This window comes from Callospermophilus lateralis, chromosome 4 (genome assembly GCF_048772815.1).
Source record: "Callospermophilus lateralis isolate mCalLat2 chromosome 4, mCalLat2.hap1, whole genome shotgun sequence".
In the NCBI taxonomy this organism is placed as follows: domain Eukaryota; kingdom Metazoa; phylum Chordata; class Mammalia; order Rodentia; family Sciuridae; genus Callospermophilus; species Callospermophilus lateralis.
In genome coordinates, this window is record NC_135308.1 from 40807738 (window position 1) to 40819886 (window position 12149).

Sequence of the window (12149 nt, forward strand, 5' to 3'; positions counted from 1 at the left end):
TTTCACCAGGAGTATTGGTTATTCTATGAGCCCCTTTAGTTCACACCTAAGGTGCTGAGACTAGAAGCAGCAGTATTTTACTTGGGCCACGAGGGAAAACTCTTTGTACTAAACTAACATAAAACTTACCCAAACCTAACAAAGATTACACCTATACCCCCATGACCAATCATAGGTATGGATAACAATTCAAAATACTTAAATGACACGAAACTAATAGATATGGCATTAATAATTTTTATCTGGTAGATGTTCAAAATAGGATTCATTTCCTGGGGGGGGCACACTCGTGGGTTCTTTGGGTGTCTGACGTTGTAGTCGTGGGGCACAGGTGAGGTGCGCTTCAGCTAACATCTTGTGATTTATCCCCAGGCCTTCACTGGGTGGCATAGTCTATTGCCTCTGATTGCTGAGGCCCCTTTACTCTGGCTGGCTGCCCTCGTGGGAGTGGACTGTTCAAGATGCTTCAGCCTGCTGACCTTCTGGAACATCAGTTTACTCTCAGACAAGTCATGCATCATTGCCACCCTGAATCCCGGAAGGAAAGCCACTCCAATTTCCTGCTGCCTTTCCTTGTTCTGACATCACCGGCAAGTCACAAGGTGGATCTTTGCACTTGCTTTTCTAACATGTGGGTCCCACACCAGTCTCTCTGCTTCTCACACAACAGGGAGCTAACATCTAGCTCTACCAAGGGTCTTTCAAATCTCCTTTTTTTTTTTTTTCTTGACCTATGTCTAGGTGCTTGGATTAAAAAAATGACCACATTGTTTTAACCTTCATGTATTTCTTCATATATTCTTCAACCTTCATATATTTCAGCCTCTTCAACTGAAGAGTCTTGATTGTTTGCAAGTTAAGACTAATAAAAAGTTTCTGATCATCCCTTTCACAAATTCTGTACCTTTTATTTAATTTCTTGGCCCTTTTTCTTGTTGATTAGTGATTTAAAAAATAATAAAATTTTAAAATTTATTATTTAAAAATATAATTTAAAATTATATTTAAATACAACACCAGTTATATACAACACCAGGATATACCCTGACATTATCAAACCCCCCACCCCCCCAAAAAAACACGAAATACAGCACACTCCAATGAATCCCCAGCACATCCCCTTTTCAATCCATTTATGGTTTACTTTTTTTAAAATTAGTGTCCTGTGTGTCCACCTGATGCTGGGACCCAGTGGGCCACAGTCATGCATGCACATATGAAAGTTTGATCAGCTTAATTCCACTGTTCTTGCCTTTTCCTGTCCCTTCTTCCTTCTCCTCAATTCTTTTTCCTCTATGACCATTTGTGGCCTCATCAAGTTAAAACAAAACAAAACAAAAATGACAATAAAAAACCCTGAAACCTTCTCATTTTAACATGCTGTTATACTCTTCCCCCATAGACTAGAACAAGGGTGTTCCTGTCTGTCATGGTTTTAGTCTGTGGACAATCAGGCCTAAATGGGATTTTAAGTTATAAACCACTTATTTATCAAACACATCAATTTTCTTTTGACTCTAACAGAAATCAGTATGTGACATAGTTGTGATTGGCCTTTGATATTGGATAGCCAATGTTCTAATTCTGTCTCCATGACTTATATAAACTGTGGCCCATCAACAAATGAATTAATGACCTGTAAAGTGATGATAATTGCGTTCTGCCGTATGCTAACACCATATGTTAATATATATGTCAATTGTATCAAAGCAAGAATGCCAACTTTACACAACCTCTTTCAGAAAATTCTTCTTTCTTTTGTGATGTCAAGATGCCCAAAGCAAAGAAATCACAAGAAAACTACAGATCCATAGCCTAAATGAATAGAAACACAAAAATTCTACAAAAACTTTAGTAAATTGAATCCAATAATATTTTACAAGAATATATATTGTGATCAAGTGAGATTTTTCAAGGAGTGTGGAGCTTGGTTTAAAGTTTGAAAATCAATCTACACAATTCACCATATTAACAGATTCCAAGATAACAACTCTATGATTTTTTCTCAATAGATGTAGAGAAACAAATTTTGAGAAAATCCAACATCTATTCCTGACAAAATCTCCCGGTAGAGAAGGGAATTTCCTCAATCTGATAAAGGACATCTATGAGAAATCTAGAGTTAATATCCAACATTGGTGAGAGACTGATTGCTGTCCTTCGAAGAACAGAAAAGAAACAAAAGCAAAAAACAAAACAAATCGAAACAAAACCCAACTGCTTTCACCGTTTCTGCTCAGTATTGTACTAGATGTTCTAAGCAGTGCAATTGGCAAGAGAAGCAAAAATAAAAGCCATACAGATTAAAAAAAATGAAATAAGACTAACCATATTTGTAGATGATAAGATCCCAAATTTAATTATATATATATATATATACACACACACACACACACACACACATACATACATATACACACACACACATACATACACACACACACATACATATATACAGGTCAACAATCAATTAGAAAATTTGAAAGTACATTAAAAATAACATTGAAATAAGTAGGATGCACTAATAAAAATGTGTAAGGACTATACCTGGGAAACTTCCAAGTATTACTAAGAAAATTTCAAAGAGGCCTAAATAAGAGGAGGAATATATAGTATTTAAATCAGAGGACTTAATATTCTTACTGACTTTCCCCAAGTTGATCTGTCCATTTGATACAATCATAATTGGATTCACTGGAAGTATTTTATTGTTTTAGAAATGGACAATACTATTCTCAAATTTGTTCAGAAACACAAAGGATCTAGAAATTTTCAAACATTATGGAATATCAATAACAAATGGCATGGACAAAATTGAACAGTCACTTAAAAGAAACTGAAGTTCGACTCTTGACTTCACAAGAAAAACAAAAATTACTCTGAAATGGTTCATAGACTTAAAAACGGAAGTTAAAACTATTGGATTTCTAGAGGGGAACATAAGAGAAAACTTTAGTGATCTTGGTCTTGGAAAATATTAGTTAAAAACAACACCAAAAAATACAATCCATAAAAGGAAAAATATCAATAAATTGAACATTATCAAAATTAAAAACCTTTACTTTGTTATGTAAATAAAACTGGAGAAAAAAATAATGAAACATATACCTGATAAAGAACTTGTATTTAGAACATAGAAAATGTTTCAGAACTTAATAAAAAGAAAACAGACTAATGGAATATGGACAAGATACTTGAAATGATATTTTATTAAGGTAATTATCCAGATGATAGATAAATACATGAAAATATGCTCAAGATTCAAAGTCATTGGGGAAATCTTATTAAAACCCAATGGGGCATTACTACTCATTCACTGAAATGACTAAAATTTAAAAAGTCTGACTATATCAAATGTTGAGGATGTGAACTCTCCCTTATATACTACTGGTAGGAATGTAAAAAGGTAAAACCACTTTAGAAGACAAATATTATTGTTCTATGAGGTGTCTCCCAAAAGCTCACGTGTGCAGCAATTCAAGAAAGTTTAGAGGTGAAATGATTGGATTATGAGAATCTTAACCTTATCAGTACATTAAGCCAATGATAGGAATTAATTGGGCAGTAACTGCAGGCAGGTAGGATGTGACTGAAGGAAGTAGGTCACGGGGATTGTGCCTTTGTGGTTTATATTTTGTCCCTGGTGAGTGAAGCCTCTCTCTCTCTCTGCTTCCTGGTGTGATGACCTGAGATGCTCTCCCCTGCCACACCCTCTGTGACCATCTTCCTTACCTCAGACCCACAGTCATGGAATCACTATCTATAGACTGAGACCTCTGAAACCATGAGCCCCAAATAAACTTTTCTTCTTTTAATTGTTCCTGTCAGGTCTTTTGGTCATAGTGATGAAAAAGCTGACTAAAACAACAAAAGTTTAACATTTTCTTGAAAAGTCGATGTGTGAGCACTGAATTTATGATAGCTAAAGACTGGAAACCGACACAATGCTTAACTGTTGGCTAGAAAGTGAAGCATATTGATACAATAGAAATGTTTCTGTGTCTAGTCATTCGTTGTCTTCATGTTGGGGAGCATAAACCATTGTTAATATTTTGAATGCTAGCCTTTCAATCTGCAAGGTCTCAACAGGGACCTGCCACCACACACTTCATGTGGGCTTCTGGAGTTTGGATACTCTCTTCCTCACTGGATATGGTGGACCTCCTAAGTAATCAGCATGTGCTTGTTGCTTGTTGACTGGTTGACTCAGTGCACATGCCTTTATATATATATATATATATATATATCTTAGCAATCCTTGGGGGCAAAGTGAAAGGTGAAGATTCCTTTCAAGACCTGTAGGAAATTTATGATGGTTTTCTCTCGCCAACAACCCACACTACTGACAAGATGAGCTGAGTTCAAAAGACCTGGCCACAACATTAAGCTAAGAGAACGTCGAGAAAGCACGGGACACAGAAGTAATTTTCATGTTGAGTGTCAAAGGTAGGACAGTTCTGCGACCTTAAGGGTCAGCTTCCATGCTGGAAGGTGCTGGAAAGAGAACATGCACCTGGAACTTCTTTATTTATATAGAGGGGCCACACAAAGGAGTTTCTATAGAATGTTCTTCACCAAATAGGGCAGGGGATCAGGTTACAAAGGGGGGTTGTCCCATCCTAATGGGTAATGCCCAAGTCCAGGGCTAGAGCAAACTTCTTTGGAGAGGGAAGGTGGAGGCCACTAGCATTGCACGGCCGAAGGCATGCAATACCAACACCCCCTTATTCCAGGCTGAGAGAGGGTGCTTAACTTCATGGGCAGGGCGGCCTCCACAGTTTTCAATAGAAGTTTGTACTATTTCCACTAGGGATATGTTTGGAAGTGCGCAGGGCTCATTTTCTTTTTTTCCGTAGGGATTGAACCCAAGGGCACTTAATCACTAAGCCACATGCCCAGACATTTTTTTTTTTTAATTCTATATTTTATTTAGAGACACGGTCTCTCTAAGTTGCTTAGGACCTTGCTAAATTGCTGCGGCTGGCTTTGAACTTTCGATCCTTCTGCCTCAGGCTCTCAAACTGCTGGGATTACAGGTGTTCTCATTTTTTATGGTGGAGCTAAAGATGTTAATTATCTTGCAATCATGTAATTATCCTGCACAATCAAGAATTGTCTTGCCTAAGGCTAATAGGACTACTGTGCCCCCACAGAGTCCACTCAAGGTGAGTATATGATCTAGAAAAAATTAGTATATAATATAGAGGTACAAGGGAAGTTGTACCAAACAATCCTCCTTCTGTCTTAAGTAGATTCCTAGTACATGGAGATTTGTATTTTAGTGGGCATAAGAAACCTATCCACTTTAGGATATATTGCTTACTGTATCATCACTGATATGAACATACCACTTTGTGGCCTCAAAACTAGGAACATTAGTAAAAGAGGCAGGCCACTTCATTAGAAGGTTCAATGAATATTCAAAGATCAAAGGGGAACTGAAGGCAGACACAGAGAGCTCAGGACTTCAAATTTTCACTTCCGTCTTTGTTCTACCACTAAATTGAGAAGTTCAAAATTGGGAAGTTAGCAAATACATAATATAAATTAGAACAGGATTGCACAGTTATCCTTAAAAATATTAAAAATGTGCTTTTACTTCATATTGTGTCAACCTCCTCTCTTCACTCACAGGTTAAGAATATGTTCTCTGCAGTCTAACTTGGCTCAGTTTCCAGTTTTGCCGATTCTGTGCCAAAGGTCTTGTTTTTCTTATTTTTTGCTTTCTTTTTCTGGTACTGGGGATTGAAACCAGGGGAGCTTCACCACTGTGCTACATCCCCAGCCCTCTTTCAAAATATTTTTTTTTTCTTTGAGGCAGGTCTTGATAAATTGCCTAGGGTTTGGGGCCTCCTACTTGGGATCCTCCTGCCTTAGCCTGCTAAGTGACTGGAATTACAGGCATGTGCCACCATGCCTGGCCACACTATTTCATGTATAAAAAAGGAATGACATAGAATCATTTTGTGGCTTATGTAAGACAATTTGTATCAGACTCCTACCAGCACCTAAAACATAGCAAATCCTCAAACAGTGTTAATTTTTGTTTAATCTCTGAACAGGTGCTGAGATCCTAATAAAGCATACAATATAACACAATTCTAAGCTTCAAATCTACTATTCTCTAGGATTTTAATCAACTAATAATGAATAACATATAACTTGAAAACTATTACATATGGCTATAAGTATCTTATAATTGCCTTTGAAAAATGATACAATTTAAAAAGCATAGTCATTTTAGGTCTTTTGACTGATCAGAAAATTCAGGCTATCCACAGGACTGCTGATGGAAATTATCCTAGACTTTGAATGCCTGTGGCTGAGCAAAAGTCTCCGTAGTAATTCATATGGTGTTGAGGATTAATGATACGTACATGTTTTTAATTATCCAGCTAAATGTTCTCCTTACTTTTTCAAGTTTGCCCCCATTCACTTTCTTCTGTTTTCAGCATTTATTTTTAAGTATATTATTAGTGACTATACATTTCCCTATCTCTTTGCAACATTAGAGAATTCTTTTCAAATTTTAATTGGCTTCATTAGTAAACGAGAACTAATTATCAACATTTCTATCGTGCATCTCTCACTCTCTACATCTATTATGTTTTGCTGTGTAAATTCCAAATTAGACTATAAAAAAATTCTCAAACTGTCCACTAGGGGGTGGTCTCGTTCTTCCATGAAATCATTAAATGTGGATTTTCTTTATTCTTTTTTTTTTTTTTTTTTTTTTTTTAATGAAATTTAGATTTTTTTTTTCTCCTCCTGGAGAAAAGCTGAATGTTTCAGTCCTGGTATTAAGAACTCTGTTTAACGTCATGGTTATATCTTGGCTCTTTTGAGGTTGACAATGCAGAATTCACTCAAGGAGGAGAGACATCTGTTGATCTGTGAACCATGTTTAGTTTCCTTTTTCCTTTATCCTTCACGGACTACTCAAACAACCGTCTCGCAAAAATATTGTTTTTCACAGGAATGTCACGCTGCTCTAAAAACTAAATCAGAGCACTCAACTTCTTGTCTCTTTACAGAGATGACTTCTGGAAAGATCTCTCTGTAGCATACAATCATACTTTTTCTTGTTAGTCTTCATCTTTTACCACTGTGATGGAACTCTTCACAATCAATACACGAGTGATATGAATGCTTCCGATGTTTTTTTTTAGAGTATTTCCAAGAAGGTTGGTCAGTTTTAATGGCCCATTTGTATATGAATTTCCTAATGATTCAAAGTAAACTAGCATCTATTTTTAGCATCTATATACTTCAACTTTGGTTTAGCAATGCTTAGGATGATATGAAATGGTGGAACGATGGAAGTACATTAACTGGCCGGAGTTGGTGGAGGTTTAGAGAGCACTTAGGCTAGGATATCTATGTTTGTTCAAAACAAAGTAACAGTTATTTTACTGGTACTCAGGAAATTTAAAGTTAGCTAGATTCCAAAGTGCATGACACTTTGGAAAATGTTTGGCAATTTCTTAAAATATTAAACATAAATATAGCATACGACCTAGAAAATTTAATACCATTTACCTGAGAGAGAAAACATTTATATATTCACACAAAGATCTGTGCATGGTAAATGTTTATTAGCAGCATTATTCACATTTGCCAGAAAATGGAAAAAAACCCACAAACCTCAAATGTCCATAAACTGGTGAATAAACAGAAAGTAGTATATCCATATATGAAAATGCAATGGGGTAATAAAATAAAAATGTACTAATACTACAGCATGGGGAAGCTTCGAAAACGCCACACAAAGTGGAAGAAACCAGACACAAAAGATCACATGTTGTATAATTCCATGGAAAAGTTCAGAGAAGGTAAATTTATAGTGACAGAAAGTAGATTAATGGTGACCCGGGAGTTGGGTTGGTAATGAGGAATGCCTGCAAATGAGTGCAAAGTCTATTTTGGGTGGAATGAAAGTGTTTGGAAATTGGATTGTGGTGATGGTTGCACAACTTGCTCCATTTACTAGTGGTCATTGAATTGTATGATTAAAAATGTTGCTAAAGATCAGAAGAAAAAGAATCTGAATTTATTTAGAATAAACTTGGATTTTCATGAAATGTTTCATGAAAATTTAAAATATTCTTCAAGAGAGAGGAAATCAAACTTATTATTTCAGCTACCCAGGTCTGACTGTCTTTTTGTCTTAAAGAATCAGAAAAGAGTAGGAATGCATGACTTTCATTTCTACCACTCAGAAGAAAACCAGTGAAATGCTTCTAAATCAAAGCATCAGAAGTCAAGCCATGGGGCTGTGTTTGCCTGTGACCTAGGAAACGTTCTTGAACCTACACAATCTCCCTGAAGCAGACCAGACCCAGTAAGTTATGTTCCTTTTTCTCAAGAGACATGGATACCATGTTGCTTGTATAGCTGAGCAATTTAATATTATTATTTTGAAGTAGGGTGGATAAAAACATGATCTTTTTTCCTAGGTAACTTCTGACAGACTGTAAACTTTGCTCACCATTCTCGGCGTGCCTTTGAGACCTTCCTTTGCTGTTATATCTGGCCCGAATAATAAACAATAGTTATATTTTCTGACATCAGCAGTGCTGGATTTATAGCATGACTTAGGTCTAAAAACCACTTAAGACATAAATCTGAAGGAAAACCTATGCAGTGGAGGAATATTTAGAAACATACTGATTAATTGAACTTATAAAAATACATCTCTTCTTATTTCACTCCCCCAAACCTTCTTGATAATTGCTATTATGTTGTGAGTGATTGGAAATGTTTAGAATTTGTTTTAAGAAACCCATCAAAAATCTGCTTAAATTTAAAAGGAAATGATGGTGTGTTTGCTGAAGTACTGAATTTGGCTTTTCCATCTTGGAGGACAAACACCTCTTCTTATGTGTCCTTGAGAAATTTTTCTTAGAGGAGTTTGTCAGATCAGGCCCGACCTAACAGAGTTACCTTGTGAATGTTCGTGAATCCAATTGGGGATAAAGTACCTCCCATAATTTATTCCTTTGCTCACACTTTCTTTCATTTACCCACTGACTATTGAATGTTTCCTATGGGCCAGGCTCTGTGCCAGGCCCAGCCCTGGGGTTGTTACAGCAGCCAACCTCCTAGAGTTCCTGTCTTCATGACCCACTTTTAAAAATGATCTTCAGACAGGAATCAGTAGATGGTCAACTGATGCATAGAAGAGCTTAGGACCTCTATTTACCTTTAAAAATCCTTTTAAATTTTGGTTTCCAGAATATTTAACAGACATATTATTCATTACTACAGTAGAACATGTGAATAATTTATAAATTATAACATCCACATATATTTTACAATATATCATAATAATATGTGTATGCACATATTATTCACTGATAGAGATTTCAATCAAAAATATCTTCTGATTACTGGTTTGGTGCAGACGTAGTACTAAAAGCCGGCTTGTGAGAAATTTTAAATCCTCTATCCTCCAAATTATTAACCCTTCCAAATTTATATCAAATGAATAGTATATATAAGTAAAAACATTAAATGATAAATCCTTTGTCCACCACACCCCCAAATCACTTCTCTGCTCTTAAGTATCTTATGTACAGAAAATTTTTTGGCATTATCATGATCTCATAGTCAATAGAGGCAAAAAAAAAAAAATATGCAATTGTTGTGTCACATGATAGAGCCTTAGAGATTTTGGCAGCATACATTAAGTGGCATGCTATCAGTCTTGGGGTTAGAAGAAATCTTCCTATGGATGTAGAATCTAATCTGAAACTGAAGGCCATATGGAAATTTGGTAGCAAAAAAAGTAGTGAAAAAGCCTCTGGGAAGACAGTAGGACAGGCACAGTTAGGACCAACAGGAAGCATGGAAATTTGGAGGAATTTAAAGTGTGGTGGAAGTGTGGGATACAAGATAGACGGAATGAGAAATGAGGCGTGAGAGACCAGCAGAGCCACACAAGAAGCACCTTCTTGAGAAGTGTGTCCTTCCCTCCTGGAGGCCACTGGCGCCCAGGATGCATCTGAAGCAGATCCCTGGCACTGTGTGTGTGAGGGGGTGTATGATACATGACCGTGTGTCCTGCTTCTGCTTATTGTCCTGCTGTAAAACCTTGGCAGTGCCTCTTTCAGTCGTAAACTTTGTTTTGGATGATCGATTATATGGTTTTCCTAATAATAGACTGAAGGGGACCAAGAAGCAAAAAAAAAAAAAGTTGGCTGTAGTAGTTTAGAGGAGAGATGACCTTGGACATTGCTGATGATAGTGAGGGTAAGAGAGTAGTGACATATTTAAGAGGTAGGATCATAGGTGATGGTGGTTCCTTGGACATGGAAAATGAGGAGGAATGATGAGGAGTTTGATCCCCAGGTTACAGGGACTCAGAGTCCCAGAAGATGGACAGAATTTGGGATTGGAGAAAGATAACTGAATTTTGGAATCTGTAGGTGTCTGAGAGACCTAGCGGACATTTTGATATATGGATATGAATATCTGTCTGATCTGAAGGTAGTGATTTCAGGGTTGTCTGTGTAAATACAGTAAGTGAGATGGCCTGGATTGAAGATGGAGAGTGAGAGGTGTGGGACAAAGCCTGAGCCAACATCCAGTGTAAATGGAGGGGTACAAGAACAGTGGCTCCGGGAAGAAACCAAGAGGGAGACAGAAATACAGGGAGTGTGATGTTCTGGAACCCAAAGAAGGAGATTATTTCCAAGGGAAGATGATGTCCGCAGTGTTGAATGCTGTAGAGAATAAGTCAAGAGCTGAAAATAATTGTTGGGTTTAACAACAGATAAGAGAGTTTTAGTGAAACCATGAGGACAGATAGAGGACCTGAACAAGTGGAACAGAAAAAAAAAACAAAAAACCCAAAAACCTCTTTTCAGAAATCTTTGTTAATTGAAAAGAGATACTAGTGGTTTACAGTGGACAAATTAATTCTTTCACTTTACTAGTCAATGTGTTTCATTTCCTAGAAAACATAGCAGTCAGTCTAGGTAACATCCCATGTTCTTAAAAAAAGCCCCCAGAGTAGTTAAGGGTAAGAATGCTTTAAAGAGGACTGGTGACAAAGACCTTTAATATCTGAATCGAGGAAGTTTTAAGGTCTCTTGCAAGACCACTGGTCTTCTTTTTCTGTAAGGAAGGCCGCAACTTGCTGTGAGTTTTGCTTTCCCTTTTTAAGATAGCTTGAATGCAATCCTTTTCTTGTTCTCATTTACCCTGCGCTATGATTAGCACCTGTTTTTAATAATTATTAGTCCCTGTTTTTTTAAATTATCCTATCTGTCTTGATTATTAATTAATAGGAAGCCAGAAGAATGAAGGAACTACTGGGGTGCAGTCTGGGCAGGCTAAGTAAAAGTTCTGATCCATTCATTATCCAATAGTTCTGAGCACATCAAGCCTCAGTTTCCTCATCTGTAAAATGTGGTTGTTGATAGTAACTCCAGAGTATTGTCATGATGGTTAAATCACACAAGTTGTATACAAAACACATGGTTGTCTGGCCCACAGTAAACTCACAAATGAAAGTTTATCACTAGATAAGTCATTATTTCACCTTTTAAAGAACACCGTTTCAAAAGGACTTTGTAGGTAGAGCAAAGCATTCCAAACTCAGAATTAAAGTCAACATCCATGCTGTAAGAATAAAGTTGATAACTGTATTTATCTGAAATATTCATTTGCTTGCTGTATCAAAAACAAAAACAAACAACAAAAACCAGGAATGACCTTTTTAGTGTTGGTCAACCCTCTTCTGCTTCTGCCTTCCATTAGCAAAAACTCAGCTGTCCTTTCCTGCTCTATGTTGTTGATTTACGGTCATTGGAATCTTCAGTTCTTACAGAGGAATTGTGGCCCTTTTGGGAGCCACTTAAATATAAGGTTTAGCTGAATTTGCCAAAGCAATTCCAAGTCACTGAGCACAAGTGTTCTTAATTGTATGGCAATATTTGGAACATCCTTAGCGCCCTCAGAGGCTGGGGGTACATGGCTTATGGAATCATGTTGGAAAGTTAGCTCATGGCTTTTTGAAGATAAAAAGATACAGGTGGTCTTTAAATTATGATGTGATTACACTTGAATAAGTCCATCATAAGGAGAAAATATCATGAGTTAAAAATGTATTTAATCCATTTAACTTATTGAACATCATAGCTTAG